The sequence below is a fragment of the Cyprinus carpio genome, chromosome B3, assembly GCF_018340385.1.
Source record: "Cyprinus carpio isolate SPL01 chromosome B3, ASM1834038v1, whole genome shotgun sequence".
NCBI lineage: Eukaryota > Metazoa > Chordata > Actinopteri > Cypriniformes > Cyprinidae > Cyprinus > Cyprinus carpio.
Window position 1 is genome coordinate 36,633,248 of NC_056599.1, and position 14,121 is coordinate 36,647,368.

General features: G+C 34.9%; 1 pseudogene; it reads right to left on the bottom strand.

Moving 5' to 3' along the window:
• Positions 1 to 403: 403 nt before the first annotated feature.
• The window catches only part of LOC109080335, a 42,248-nt pseudogene continuing 28,530 nt past the window's right edge, over positions 404 to 14,121 (bottom strand).

The window sequence follows — 14,121 nt, forward strand, 5'->3', positions numbered from 1 at the left end:
TCAAAACTCGATCCTTTCCTCTTGATTTCTTTATAAGACACTGATATTTCAGCTCTATCTCCACTCCATTCAGTCTCCCAGTAACAGCATCCAGTCAGACTCTCTGAACACAGAACCTGATAATACACATCAAATCTGTCCGGATGATCAGGATATGACTGTCGCTCAGAGACACGCGTCACCTTTCTGTTCTCCTCAGACAGAACGAGTTCAGTGTGTGTGCTGTGTTTGGATCCAGTGTGAGATCACAGGCGCTGAACACAACAACATTACACACCACACATTTACAAACTAAACATACAAATGTGTACTGTGTGTGTATGTGTGTGTTTTTTTTTTTTTTTTTTTTTTTTTTGTGTTTTTAGTGTGGATCATGGAGGAGAGATCATGATCACATCAGGACCTCAGAGATGTAAGTTCACTGTGTGTGTGTGAACTTACATCTCTGAGGTCCTGATGTGATCATGATCTCTCCTCCATGATCCACACTAAAAACACACACACACACACACACACACACACACACACACACACACACACACACACCACAGAGGGACACACACACACACACACATTTTTAACAATTGTATTCAAAAACCATACCCATTAAAAGAAGTAACTTACAAATAAATAAATACTAAATATGGTAAAATGTTATACATTGCTGTTTGTATTATAATAAAATCCATTCATTAATGAATGTATTTATATGTAAGTATATACTATAAAATTAAAATACATTTTCTTTTTACAAAATATGTATAGCATATTTTTGTAATAAGGCAACAACATTATGATAGTACGATAGAAACAAAACAAATCCAGCGCAGCCACGAAGCCGCTATCAAAGTGCGAAAGCCGCGGTGCAAGACACTGCTGCCGCTTGAAAAGGAACACACAGCGGTCACAGAGACACCATGGTATTCACATGCGCATATTCTGCACACGGAATGCGCTATGTAAGCGCTTTGTGTTAAAAAAGCTGCCAAAGCAAAAAGAGAGAAGAAGAGACACTTGATGTAGTGTATATATATGTTTAACGTTATAGAGCTTTCTTTTAAACCAATTCTAATTTCAGTTATGTGACTCGTAAAAACAATTTATAGTCTTTTCTACGCACGTGTTTTTGTTCTCACAGACACCCATATGCTCCTGAAAGAATCCAGCACCTAAAAATATATTTAGAGTAACATTATATATAAAAGCGTAAGCATATGAGCATAGCAGTAACAAAACAACATTTAACTTGTCAAGAAGATCAAGTCCTTTTTGCAAATTCATAGACATGTATTCACAAATCAAGTATAATAATGTGAACACAGAATGATCTTGAGAGAGCTTTACTGAGCTGACTGTCGTAACCAAATGCGACCAGGGTTTAAAGGCTGAACGAATCACTGACAGACACAGCAGAGAAAAGAGTTCGTGTGAACTTTAATGTAAGGACTTAAATATTCATATATAGCTCACATTAAGCCAGCGGTTCTTAATTCCAGTCCTCGCGCCCCCAGTTCTGCATATTTTGCATGTCTCTCTTCGTTGAAACTGCTCGGTCAGTCCCGATTTATATATATATATATATATATTTCTCTATATATAATATATATATATATATCTATATATAATATTTTTTTTTTTTTTTTTGACAGCGAAATTTGAAGTTGTGAGATGTCAGATTGGAGAACGTATTGTGAACATGCAAGAAGGGTCAGATGGTTCTGCGAGGTCCTGCAAACACACTGGCGCAATGAGGTGAGAAAATAAATCGCTATCTTTATATCTTCGGAAAATAGAAAGTATAACTGGTACAAGAGTGTACCAATGTGAAAGGACATGTATCCTGGCAGAGATAAATACCTGATGTGTGTATATTGTGTATTTGCTTTATCACAGATGCTCAAGTTAGATGTTATCTCATGTTGCTGTTGCTGTAAAATTCTGTGTTTAGTCTGTCTTTGTAGAGATTTTTCCACATTTTCCTGCTATGCACACCATGCATTAGGTGTGTTATCTAGTTTTTTTCTTCTTATAAATAGTCTTTGAATAGTCTACGGTGTTTCGAAAACATATAATGAAATGTTTGTACATTTTAAATGAATTATGTGAAAATTAAATTTAGAAATGAATTAGGATTGTTTAAAGCAGTGGTTCTAAAGTGTTAGGCCCCCATTAGTTGTACGGAGAGGAATCACTCTTAATACATATAATTAAGGGTATACCATTTTAATTGTAAATTAAGTTTTTTTTTTTTTTTTTTTTTTACATTTAAGACCGTACGTTATGTAACTTTTGTTATAACACATTTTAAGTTTTGTCATTACCTGTATGTAAGAACAGCGCAGTGTTAATGTTAAACTGTGTTATTTTACAATGTTAAAGGGTGACACCAATAAATAATGCTTGATAGTAGGGAATAAAACTGCATCCTTTTTTAACTGTCGCTGAATAGTTCGGCCTATCGCTGCTGAAATGTAATGTTGGTCATTATGGTGGAACTTAGAGAGACAAATATTTTCTGAAGTGGTACTTGGTACAAAAAGTTTGAGAACCACTGGTTTAAAGAAATGGTATAAAATTAAATCCTGCTTTTTAAGAACTTTTCAGTAAAGCGTTTCTTCTTTCCCCTCATAGAGTCATCAAGGATCCAGCTAATTATTGAAACATTGGTAAGAAATTGTTCATCTGCTACACTGCACTGTCACTTCTGGTAGAGATTCACTGAGCTTTTGTGACAGGTTGTGATTTTACTTAGTTTAATAAAAATGCACTTAATTTGATTTTACTTGTTTTACTAAATACACTGTATTTCTAGTGTTCTGGTTAAAACAGTGTAACTGGGGGCTCTGAAAACACTGCTTGTGAATAATTTGTTAATATTGTAAACTTTAATCCGAAAACATTAAATAAGTGTTTAATGAATAATGTTGTGCACTTTGTTTCCAACCCCACTGTTATTGAACTGTAAAGTGAAAATATTGTGTCATTTGTTTTGCATTCAGTTTTCAGTTAAAAATATTTCACAATATCAAAGTTGATATATTATTTGTGGTGTTTTTGTTTTTGTTTATACAGGTGGGAGAGTGGGAGAGAGTGGAGGGGACAGCGTCAGAAAGGACCTAGAGCTTCACCAGAAGCACAATCACACTATATGCACGAGGATGTTGGTTCTAACGTTTTAGAGCCCCCTTCGGTAGAAATCACATTCTGCAAATGATTTTACAAAAACCTTTAAATATTATTGTATTTGAATTGTTCTTCTACAGGTTTTTATCAAATTCATCCATACATACTCTGCAAAATAAAGTTTGGGATTATTTTCATCTGTTTTATACAGTATGTTTCCAAAATAAAACTGTTGTTTTACAATTTTGAGTATGTGGTAGTTTATTGAAGTTGATTGTAAAGCCATCGCTGCCAGTCATTTGAGTTTTAGCCTTTATAATGTACTACAGTGTTGATCTAAATGCAAACTAGGCTCTAATTGAACATACAGTTGTGTATTTATACATGGTGCAAGGTACGACGGTGAAACAACGTTGTGTTAGCAACGTTGATTCACTTTGTAAAATAAACACCTAATCCAACGTCTCCAGAACGATCATAATTCACCCAGGATGAAGGTAAGACAGTGAATCAACGTCACAATATCAACGTTGATCCAATGGCAAAATCGAAAGGTTATTCAGCATTGATTCAACCATGGTCCGTGACGTTGTTTCAACGTTGAAATGCCAGCTGGGAAGATTTTGTATGGCTTCAGAAGTAACAAAGAATAATTCGCACAATCTAAAAAAAAAAATAATAAAAAATTCTCGGATTTGGATCAGCCCTCTCTGACCGATTCCCGATCTGAGGAAAATGGCAGTATCGGAGCCGATACCTGATTTGAATATCGAATCGGGGCATCCCTAACACAGACACACACACAACAGCTGCATGAATGAATGTTTGTTGTGTGTTGTGCAAATATGGCACGTTAGGATTAACATGAAATAGATTTAAGAAAATTATATTTAGTGATTTGTGAGTCTTTATTTCTGATTCAAACAAATCTCAGAAGAGGAAGAGTTCAGAGAGAAAGAGAAATACATAATTTCAACTATCAAAAATTACCCAAAAAAAAATATTATAAAAACTTAAAAATTATAATAAAAAAATAAACCCATAAAATAACTTAAAAACATTTACTTGAGTACAGTACTTAAATGAAACAAAATAAATATAATAAAATCCCTTCAAATTTCTAGATAATAATAAAAAATAAAAATATTATTAAAAAAAAATAAAAATTACAAAAAAAAAAAAAAAACCAAAAATGATCCAAAAATTATGGCGCTCAGAACGTAATTAGTTTTAATGAAAAAAAAAAAAAAAAAAAAAAAAAAGGCTCATGAAACTACTCCTCTTCATTTTTGGGCCGTGTTTGATACTTGAAATATAAGTTTTTTTTTTGTTTGTTTGTTTTTTTAAGGAAATCAATGCAATGTATTTTTGTTCAATAATATTTTTTCAATTATTATTTGGAATTTTGAGGAGATTTTATGACAGTATGTAATATTTATACAATTTATATTAACTATTTTTCTATTTAAATTAATTAAGCACTGAGCCTCTTCATTTTTGGGTCGCGTTTGAAACTTGAAATATAAGGGTTTTTTGGTTTTGTTTTGTTTTAAGGAACATCAATGTAATATATTTTTGTTCAATAATATTTTCTAAATATTTTAGACAATTCTGAGGGGATTTTATGATACTATGCAATATTTATAAAATTTATATGAACTATTTTTCCTTTAAAATTAATCAAGATCTGATTCTCTTCATTTTTGGGTCACACATAAACTTGAAATGTAAGTTTTTTTGTTTTGTTTCAAGGAACATCAGTGTAATATATTTTTGTTCAATAATATTTTCTGAATATTTTAGAGAATTTTGAGGGGATTTAATGATACTATTTAATATTTATACAATTTATATTTAATTTAAATCTGAGCCTCTTAATTTTTTGGGTCGCGTTTGATACAGTACTTGAAATGTAAGTGTTTTTTGTTTTGTTTGTTTGCTTTGTCTACAGGCATGCTGGAGTTTTTCAATTATAAGCGAACTCAGACTCACAGTGATTTAGAGGATATATGAAAGTTTGTGTGGGCAGCATATATGCAAAACAAAAGGGAAACAAAAACTGTAAAAATAAAAATATTTTTTTAGAAATATAAAAAAAAAAGTTACTGGCCAACTGCTGCTTTTTAGCATTTTTTGAAGCATTCATTTTAGGCGTTGCATGTACATATTACTAATGATCATGATTTTAATTTGTGATATTTCATTCAGTGCAGCAGCTCAACTAGCTGATTAATATCAAGTAATCGTTTAAAATAAGCTCAGACTCAGGCATCTTACATCTTACTGTTTGAAAAAATTATGCTCGCTCTAATCTGCCTGGCTTGTGTGTGTGTGTGTTGTGCTTAAGAGACATATGAGGACACCGGTGTATAATGACATGGGTATGACCAGTGGTGTAATGTAATGAAGTAAAAAAATACTTTATTTACAGTACTTAAGGCGTTTTTTAGGATATATCGTACTTTACTTTAGTTTTATGTTTCAATAACTTTACTTTTACTTCACTTCATTTACTAATTAAAACATATACTTTTACTTCCCAATACATTTCCACCAGAAGCATATTCGATACTTACTACAAAATAGTCAGGAAGAACACAGACTGCAGGAAAGCAGGTTTGTAGAATCGGTAGTCTAGCGTTTTGCAGATTAAGACTCATAAAATCGCCTTTGCTCATGTGCAAACAAAGTGCTTCCTGCGCACAAACCGCAGATGACCTTCATTTTCACTCAAGTTGAGTCACGGGGTAGTTGCCTCATGGCGAGCATTGTTCTGTGCTCATATTGATAGTTAGGTATTGATAATGATGTGCAATTCTGACATTATTCCAAATATCATCCACCGCAATCACACACAGAGTGCCCGATGCACATTAATTTATTAATTGTATTAAATTCCATTGCCCTAGTGGTTAGAGGTTTGACTTCCTAACCCCCTAGAGTTATCAGGTTTGAGTCTCGGGTTGATCAGACCACAGCCTGAGGGCCCCTTGAGCAGGTGATTCAGAACCCCAACTGCCTCTCCGGGAGCCGGTCAGCCACATTGCTACCTTGCTGCTCCGGTGTAGTGTGTACGCTGTGTGTCGTATTATTTGTGGTCACTTCTGTGTGTGTGAACTTTGGGATGGAGTTAACGTGGCAGACCAGGTAGATTCTGAGTATAGGTCACCATACTTTGCATGTATAATCACGATCCGCCATGGGAAAGAGAGGCCTTTCCGGGATAAATCAGGCATGGGAAAACTTTACAGTGCAAACTTAAAAGGTGTCGGGAAACCGGTACGAAAATTTCCCAGGCAAGAGACCCGTACACGACCATACATTTGAGATGCACAGAGCTTTCGGGATACAGGGATATTTCTGATGCACACACTGGGACGATGTTCAGAAATTTTCAGTACACACAGCCCTCATAACATTAACCTGGTTGGTATAATAGTCAAACGGGTTAAACTAGTTTTTTGGCAGTTTGCGTGCCATTTTGGATAACAGCAAGTGTAATAAAATGGCTACCACGGGGTAAAACTATGGTTAGATGTTAACATGTAGTAATGTATGGGTCAACAATGCTGTGTTGGTTTTATGGGCGTGGGGGGCCTTGTTAAGTGAGTTATACGTTAATCTGTTAATCATATATAATAAATGCTTGTGTTAATTAATCTTGATGTGAATATAAAAAGGACTAAGTGAATTGAATGGTATATAATGGTATTTGAGCAAGTCGGATGATGAAGAACCCAACACAATCGCGGTAGTGTTGTTATGTAATAATTTTTTATATTTTGGTAATAGATGTACTGAATGATGAAATGCCTATCTCACGAAAATTAATCATTCCGGTCATGGCAATTAATAGAGTTGAGTTGTCACGCTAATGACCTATGCAAATTAGTGACGCCAATCGATGTGTTTTGGCATCGACTTACTGTTTCTTACCCTGGTACACGCCGGCAGCTGTTGTTTGAAATTTTGTCGCGGGCTCGGCTGACAGGAGAGCCTGATTTCGTGTTCCTGCAGTGAGGGGACTATTGACACTAACAGATTGTTTTTTCTGTTAATTTCTGAGAGATTTACCTCAGACAAAGGTAAGTGTAAATACATAAAACCATTTTGAAAAACATGTTTACAAGAACATAACATTAAACGTTGTTTGATGTTTTAATATCTTTTTTTTATCTGTATTTCTAGCATGAAGTTGTTTTGAGCCGTTTATTCCCGCTTCAGGTGCTTCGCAGTTGTGCTGTTGTGCGCCGATTTTCTGAGAATTTACAATCAGACGGAAAGAGTTTAGTATCCAATACATACATAAAAAACGTACACATGTTTAAATTAAAAAAAAAAAAAAATCAGAAAACATGAACACATTTAAAAATTGGTTCAATGATGTATTATTGCTCTCAAACTGTATGTATAGCCGCGGGTGTTGTTTCAAGCCGTTTGTTCCCGCTTCAGCGGCCTTCAGTCAGGGTATGTGCACAGCGGAAGAGAGATTTAATCAGAAGACAGGAAGCAGAATTTTTACTGAACCAGCTATTTACCAGAGATTAATGTTAATTGGTGTAGATATAATTTGAGTGAGTTTTATGTTGTAATAGAATAGTTGAAAGTGTGAAAACTGCTAAGGTAATTAGTTACAGCTGCTAACATTTTAAAAGTTAGCTATTTACCAAAGTTAGTTTGGATAGCCTGCTTTATTGGTATTCCCCATTGCAAAATCTGCACACACATTCTGCTCATCTGATTTCAGAGGCTCCAAACACTGCAGCTGACTCCTGATTCACCGGAGACAGCCTTGCAGGAGAAATGGTGTGTCTTCATTTGTTAATATATCATAATTTTCAAAGTGCAGCGTAAATTTCACTCCTTTTGTTCATGTCAGTGTGCTAGTTTAAATTTTAGAAATCTACAATATGTTTTGTTTTATTATGATGTGATTTAATGTATATGTTTTAATGTGTATATATATTTAATGTTTTTAGGTCAGATGCAAATGTTGCCATTCTTCTGGAACATGCTGGTCTTTAAAGAACAGTCATCAATCAGGTAACTTGAACACAAGTTTTTGAATACCATTCTATTACTAAAGTTAACTTATTCAGTTACTAAATCACTTTGACTAGGTTTTTCTTTTTAATTATTAAAGAAGTTTATTTTAACAAAATTTAGGAGAAACTTTTTCAGATAATCCGACCAATTAGCATCAGAGGAAGTCTATATATCACCGCTTTTCTCACCTCCATTCCCAGACGACAGCAGGCCAATATGCGATTCTGTCTATTATGTCTATTATATATACGATACCTACATATGTGACCTTGTGAATTTGCTGGTATAGTTCAGCTAACAAAAAAAATAACCGCCTGAGCTGTTCATTCATTACATTTGTATAATGTTATGTTTCATCATTCTAACTTGTGTTTAAACAATAAAAACTGTACAATATATTTAAAGAAAGTGTTTTATTATGTTTTTACAGGATCCTCTGTTCCCAGACCCAACCATTCATCTGAAGAACTGTGACATAGTGAAACCCTCGACACCCCAACAGATGGGACAGTTTCCCATATGGATAAATAGAAAAGACAGTGGCGAGAAGAGTGAAAGGGGTATTGATATTTCACTGAAATTAAATATCATTTAATAACATTTAGTCTGCTAGTCAGAATTATAGCTGATTAAATAAAAATAAATAGTGGTTCATGTTTTTTGTGTATTTTTCCTTTCTTTTGCATATTTGAGCCCTTTCCAGCAATGATTGTATGACTTCAGATCTATTTTTTACACTGAGGACAATTGAGGGACTCATGCATAACTATTTCAAAAGGTAAACACATTTATTGACTTCCAAGAAAGCAACACAATTTATTAAGAGAGACGGGATGTGAACTACTTGAATTGGATGATCAGGGAAAACTAGTAATGTTTTCTGAAAATCAGTATTAAAAAAGTATGTAGCTTCTGAAGGGCAGTACTAAATGAACAGATATGATCTTTAAACAAAACAAGAAAAATTTACTTATCATCCTGTTCAAAATGTACACCCCCAACTCTTGATGCATTGTGTTTCCTTCTGGAGCATCAGTGAACAATGTTTTCACCTTTTATAATATTTGTGTATGAATCCTTCATTTGTTTTCCTCAGAGTGAAAAGACAGATCTCAAAATTATTAGTCATTGTTGGACAGGGGCCAAATATGCAGAAGATCCTGGAAAACCAAAGAATCTGCGAGACTTGGAGGATTTTTCTGAAGAACAGCAGGCAGATGAACTGCTCTGGACTCATGAAAAACTATCCCAAAACATAAAAACAGCTGTGGGTCTTCCAGTGTATGTAAACTTTTGAACATTTTTATAAATTATACATTTTCATTTTTATAAAATCAGTAAATGTAAATATCTATTATGTAAAATTGCTTATTCATGACATTACTAAATAAAAATAGCATACATTATGATCCCTCTTATTTTGTTAAAATGACTGCATATTCTGCTAGGGCAGAGAGGGGCAAACTCAGTCCTGGAGGGCTAGTTTCGCTCCAACCCTAATTAAACAGACCTGAAGCTAATCAAGGTCTTCAGGATTACTAGAAGGCTACAGGCAGGTGAGTTTGATCAGGGTTAGAGCAAAAACTCTGCAGGGGGCAGTGGCCTCCAGGACCGAGTTTTGCTCATCTCTGTGCTTAGGGGTATGTAAACTTATGAGCATAACAGTATCTTCTGTAGCTTCTGAAAGGAAGAATTAAATGAAAAAGACATGGCATGGTCCTAATGGTGCCAAAAGAGTTGTAGAATATATGTGTGTGTGTGTGTGTGTGTGTGTATTAATCACTGTTCTGATTGTGTGTGTGTGTGTGCGTGTGTGTGTGTGTGACTGTCTGATTGAGAGAGAGCAGTAATCACTGTTCTGACTTTGCAGTGTCCATTGCAAGTGTATTCATTATTGTGTTTGTCTTTGTTAGTATACATTTTTTATTGTTTCTTTTGCGAAATTTTTTATGTTTTAATCAGTTAATGATTTACTTGAAGAGTTTCTGTGTTAGCAAAAATATTAAAAAATATTTTCTCAATCTAAATTATGTTGCAGTCCCTGCTGAGTTTGTTTAATAATATTTGCAGTCCTGTTAAATATTTGCTCTCTTGCATTTGCTGAAAAATAAAAATTGAGTTTTGTTGATGCCTTGCTCTGTTTGTAGCTTTGTTGACAGTTTTTATAAGAACATATGATGCATTTTTGTATAGAAGGCCCATAGCATTTAAAACATGTTAAGTGTACAGTCATTTATAGACGTTTACTGAGACATGAGTGTCCGTTTACGGAGATTTAACTGCTTGTACCCTGGGATTTTGCGGGAGGACTTTACCTTCTCATGCACAGGGATGTATTTGGATTTACCGGTGAGTGAGTAAACATTTCTGTCCGTGTCTGGGAGTTTATCGCGTTAGTGAGCAGACTGGAAAACTGCTGCACACAAAACAGTCCGTTTCTGACGGTGTCCAGAAATCAGAAACGCCAGAGCACATTCACGGAAACTGCCAGAAACGTTCCATTTACGGGTTTGTGCGCTGACGTGAACAGTCCGGAAACGCACCTTTTCAGGCAGTGGTCACTTTCACTTATTAAAAAAACTCAAAATTCCAGGCATTCTAAACTGTAGAAAGGAAAAATTCTTCTGTATGCTTTTTATATTTATATAATTTAATGTAGGTCTAGTTAACTTAATCTATATCACACAAAGAGTTCTGATTTTCTGCAGATGCATGAACGCATGTAATAATCATTTTATACAAGTTCAGTAAAGCAATACGTGACTTACATTTTAGACATAATATTGCTTGTTTTTGCTAAATTTTGCTAACGAAAATAGTTCCAAACAAAGATCACACAGCACTGTTTTGCGTCTATGAGCAATGGATGGTGTTTACGTATTGAATAAATCAGCTTTTTGAACGAATTGGTTGAATAAATGATTCAGTGATTCACTCATTAACACAGTCAAATGCTTTGTTTCTGAATGAATCAGCCGTTTGAATGAATCGGTTGAATCTCAATGACTCACTCATTAACATTCACTTGCTGCCACCTAATGGCAGTTTTAATTTCACATTTCGACTATTTATTTTCCATGTTTTAAATTATTTCAAATATCAGTATTCAACTTTTTATGTTAAAAACAAAACATAAAGCCTATTTATTCATCTGTAACTGCAGGTTAAATTCATCCATGTCCCTACTGAAATACATTAAAATGTAGGCTAAATCCTATTTCAGATGCAGATTCCAGAAATGATTTCTTATGTTAAAGTGCTTCTTATTCTTACCCAAAAATACAAAATGGAGGAAGTTAAAACTGAAAACAATTTTGCTACTCAAGCTGTGTATGAACATATATGTGGAAAGTATTCAGACCCCCTTAAATTTTTCACTCTTTGTTATATTGCAGCCATTTGCTAAAATCATTTAAGTTCATTTTTTTTCCTCAGTAATGTACACACAGCACCACATATTGACAGAAAAACACAGAATTGTTGACATTTTTGCAGATTTATTAAAAAAAGAAAAACTGAAATATCACATGGTCTAAGTATTCAGACCCTTTGCTGTGACACTCATATAATTTAACTCAGGTGCTGTCCATTTCTTCTGATCATCCTTGAGATGGTTCTACACCTTCATTTGAGTCCAGCTGTGTTTGATTATACTGATTGGAGTTGATTAGGAAAGGCCACACACCTGTCTATATAAGAACCTTATGGCTCACAGTGCATGTCAGCGCAAATATGAATCATGAGGTCAAAGGAACTGCCTGAAGAGCTCAGAGACAGAATTGTGGCAAGGCACAGATCTGGCCAAGGTAACAAAAAAATTTCTGCTGCACTTAAGGTTCCTAATAGCACAGTGGCCTCCATAATCCTTAAACGGAAGACGTATGGGACGACCAGAACCCTTCCTAGAGCTGGCCGTCAGGCCAAACTGAGCTATCGGGGGAGAAGAGCCTTGGTGAGAGAGGTAAAGAAGAACCCAAAGATCACTGTAGCTGAGCTCCAGAGATGCAGTCGGGAGATGGGAGAAGTTGTAGAAAGTCAACCATCACTACAGCCCTCCACCAGTCAGGGCTTTATGGCAGAGTGGCCTGACGGAAGCCTCTCTCCTCAGTGCAAGACACATGAAAAGCCCAACATGGAGTTTGCTAAAAAACACCTGAAGGACTCCAAGATGGTGAGAAATAAGATTCTCTGGTCTGATGAGACCAAGATAGAACTTTTTGGCCTTAATTCTAAGTGGTATGTGTGGAGAAAAGCCAGGCACCGCTCATCACCTGTCCAATACAGTCCCAACAGTGAAGCATGTTGGTGGCAGCATCATGCTGTGGGGGTGTTTTTCAGCTGCAGGGACAGGACGACTGGTTGCAATTGAGGGAAAATGAATGCGGCTTAGTACAGGGATATCCTTGACGAAAACCTCAGGACCTCAGACTGGGCCGAAGGTTCACCTTCCAACAAGACAATGACCTTAAGCACACAGCTAAAATAACGAAGGAGTGCCTTCACAACAACTCTGTGACTGTTTTGATTGGCCCAGCCAGAGCCCTGACTTAAACCCAATCAAGCATCTCTGGAGAGACCTGAAAATGGCTGTCCACCAACGTTTACCATACAACCTGACAGAACTGGAGACGATCTGCAAGGAGGAACGGCAGAGGATCCCCAAATCCAGGTGTGAAAAACTTGTTGCATCTTTCCCAAAAAGACTCATGGCTGTATTAGATCAAAAGGGTGCTTCTACTAAATACTGAGCAAAGGGTCTGAATATTTAGTACCATATGATATTTCAGTTTTTCTTTTTTAATAAATGTACAAAAATGTCAACAATTCTGTATTTTTCTGTCAATACGGGGTGCTGTGTGTACATTAATGGGGAAAAAATAAACAAATGATTTTAGCAAATGGCTGCAATATAACAAAGAGTGAAAAATTTAAGGGGGTCTGAATACTTTCCGTACCCACCATATATATATATATATATATATATATATATATATATGCTGCTTTTTCCATTTTGCATTTACTTGTACTTTTACTTTCTACACTTAAGTACGTTTAAGATTTAAAAAAATACTTTTTACTTAAACTTTAAGTATCATTTTAAGACTGGTAAGGTATCTGGTACTTTTCTACTTGAAGTCATTTTTATGGGTTTCTGTACAGAGTATGGCTTTATACTTTACACCACTGGGTATGACAGGTATTACAAGGAGAAGGTGACTTATGAGGACATTTCCCCATGTCCCCATATTTCAAAAGGCTTATAAATCAAACAGAATGAGTTTTTTTTTTAAATTTATTTATTGAATTTTTTTTTTTTTTTTTTGGACAAAGTAAAAATGCACAAAGTTTCCTGTGAGGGCTAAGTTTAGGTGTAGGGTTCAGTGGGTGTCCTAATTCATTCGTTACGAATGAATGCAACATGCTCTTGTTTTAACTAAAATGAAAAAGATGAAAAAGCTGTAGGGTGTTGGGATTTTTCCCTAAAGTAAATAGCGCTCATGATGCTCCCATAGAATCTCAGTAAAGCAGTGTTTAAAAAAGGATGATAGAAAATACTGTTTGTACAGTATAAAAACCATTACGCCTATGGAATGCCCCCACAATTCACAAAAACAAACGGGTGTGTGTGTGTACAGGTTTTAAATTATAAGAAACCATATTCAGTCAACACTGAATGCACAGATCAACTATAAAAGTTTATGGTTTTCATCCATTGGTAGTTTATCACTGTCAATCATCTGAAATTTGTTAATGACTCACAAAACAATAATTTAACAGATCCACTCAAACTCAAATTCCACTTCTCACAGACAACAAATTTTCAATGTGTACACTGGTCATACTAATAATAACTTAACATAACCAAAAAATAAACTATATACTCAAAAAAAAACTAAAATTATAATGAGAGGACTTTAGTTTTAAAAGCAATAGATTTCTTTTTCATCTAGA